Here is a 2,648-nt window from a genome sequence, read left to right on the forward strand (position 1 = left end):
GACATCACTGCTGCCATCCCAGAGCGTCGAAACATAATTAATGTGAGGCATTACATGAGCATGGTGGAACATTTCCAGAGTCCTTCTGTCCGTAAATTGCTTCAACTTGGATAGGAGGAAAACGTTCTTGTCTACTTTCTTGCAAATATGCTGTAATTGTGCCTGCCACTATTAAAACAGAGAGCGTAGAAGAGAGAGAAGGAGAAAGAGAAAGAGAGAGTGAGAAGAGAGAGAGGGAGAGAGAGTGCATGAGAGAGAGAGAGAAGGAGAGAGCGTAGAGAGAGAGAGAGAGAGAGAAGGAGAAAGAGAGTGAGAGAGAGAGAAGGAGAGAGAGAAAGAGAGAGTGAGAAGAGAGAGAGGGAGAGAGAGTGCATGAGAGAGAGAGAAGGAGAGAGCGTAGAAGAGAGAGAGAGAGAGAGAGAGAGAGAGAAGGAGAAAGAGAGTGTGAAAGAGAGAAGGAGAGAGCGTAGAAGAGAGAGAGAGAGAGAGAGAGAGAAAAGGAGAAAGAGAGTGAGAAAGAGAGAGAAAGAGAGAGAGAGAAAGAGAGAGAGAGAGATATATATATATATACTAGAGGAATACCCGGCTTCGCCGGGGTGAATCGCGAGACAGAGACAGACAGCGTGGCGGTTCATCACAATCACCTCTGCAGGCGAAGTCCTGTCAAACGGGATTGAGAATTTTAGAGCTTATTTCTTAGCCCTATATTATCTGTTGTGGCTTCTCAAATGCCAGAACATACAGACAGACAAAAGCCGCTAGACCCCATCACAAACAGAACTCTACAATCCACAGGTTTTTGCCCACACACACACACACAAACACACACACAGAGACGCCGTATCTATATATATATATATATATATATATCTATATCTATAAATATATAGAGATAGGTGAGAGTGTATTTTTCGCGTGGCTATAAATTGATTCGACCTTTTCACTTTGACAGTAAGAACAACTTACGGGTGCAAGGGAAGCGTTCTGGACAGCGCAGTGACATTCTAAAAATAGTCACTCAGAAACGGGAATTTGGGGTGAACGGCGCGAGACAGAGACAGACAGCGTGGCGGTTCACCACAATCACCTTTGAAGGCGAAGTCCTGTCAAACGGGATTGAGAATTTTAGAGCTTATTTCTTAGCCCTATATTATCTGCTGTGGCTTCTCACATGCCAGAACATACAGACAGACAAAAGCCGCTAGACCACATCACAAACAGAACTCTACAATACACAGGTTTTTGCCCACATACACACACAAACACACACACACACAGAGAAGCCGTATATATATATGCATATCTGTATCTATAAATATATAGAGATAGGTGAGAGTGTATTTTTCGCGTGGCTATAAATTGATTCGACCTTTTCACTTTGACAGTAAGAACAACTGACGGGTGCAAGGGAAGCGTTGTGGACAGCGCAGTGGACAGCGCAGTGACATTCTAAAAATAGTAATAGTAACTTACAACTGAACGGGAAAGCCACACGAAGGAAGGGAGATAAACGCCAAACACTGGAGAAGATAAGGAAGAGTTACTTATAATGGTGAAATGAACACAAAAACCAAAATCAGTTCAGCGCTGCGCGCTGAGAGCAAGTGTTGAAATATCTCATCGATGATATTGTGTCCGGGGTGTAGCTGAATACGGTGTCCAAATTTGAAAAAGATCCACCGAGAACTTTGGCGTTGTGATGTGGTGTAGCGGCTATGGTGTGTCGGTATGGGGGCCCGGGTAGCTGAGGTGGAACCAAAATCGGTTCAGCGCTGCGCGCTGAGAGCACGTGTTGAAATATCGACCAGGTTGTGTCCTGTACCGGGTCAACCTGAATATGCCCACCAAATTTGAAGCAGATCCATCGAGAACTTTGGCCGTGCATGGCGAATACACAAATACACAAATACACAGATACACAAACACACAGACACACACACAGACACAAGTCGTATATATATATAGATATAGAGGAGAGAGCGTAGAAGAGAGAGAGAGAGAGAAGGGGAAAGAAAGTGATAGAGAGAGAGGGGAGAGAGAGAGAAGGATAGAGAGAGAGAGAACGAGAGAGAGAGAACGAGAGAGAGGGAAAGAGAGAGTGAGAAGAGAGAGAGGGAGAGAGAGTGCATGAGAGAGAGAGAGAGAGAGAGAGAGAGAGAGAGAGAGAGAGAGAGAGAGAGAGAGAAGGAGAGAGCGTAGAAGAGAGAGAGAGAGAGAGACAGAGAGTGAGAGAAGGAGAAAGAGAGTGAGAGAGAGAGAGAAGGAGAGAGCGTAGAAGAGAGAAAAGGAGAAAGAGAGTTAGAAAGAGAGAGAAAGAGAGAGAAAGAGAGAGATATATATAAAGAGAGAAGGAGAGAGCGTAGAAGAGAGAGAGAGAGAGAAGGAGAAAGAAAGTGATAGAGAGAGAGAGAAGGAGAGAGAGAAGGATAGAGAGAGAGAACGAGAGAGAGAGAGAGAGAGAGAGAGAGAGAGAGAGAGAGAGAGAGAGAGAGAGAGAGGGCTAGCCAGACAGGCAGACAGACAGACAGAGAAAACCACACGCAGTCAAACAGACATTCAAACACACACACACACACACACACACACACAACACACACACACACACACACACACACACACACACACACACACACACACACACACACACA

The sequence above is a fragment of the Littorina saxatilis genome, linkage group LG17 (genome assembly GCF_037325665.1).
Source record: "Littorina saxatilis isolate snail1 linkage group LG17, US_GU_Lsax_2.0, whole genome shotgun sequence".
NCBI lineage: Eukaryota > Metazoa > Mollusca > Gastropoda > Littorinimorpha > Littorinidae > Littorina > Littorina saxatilis.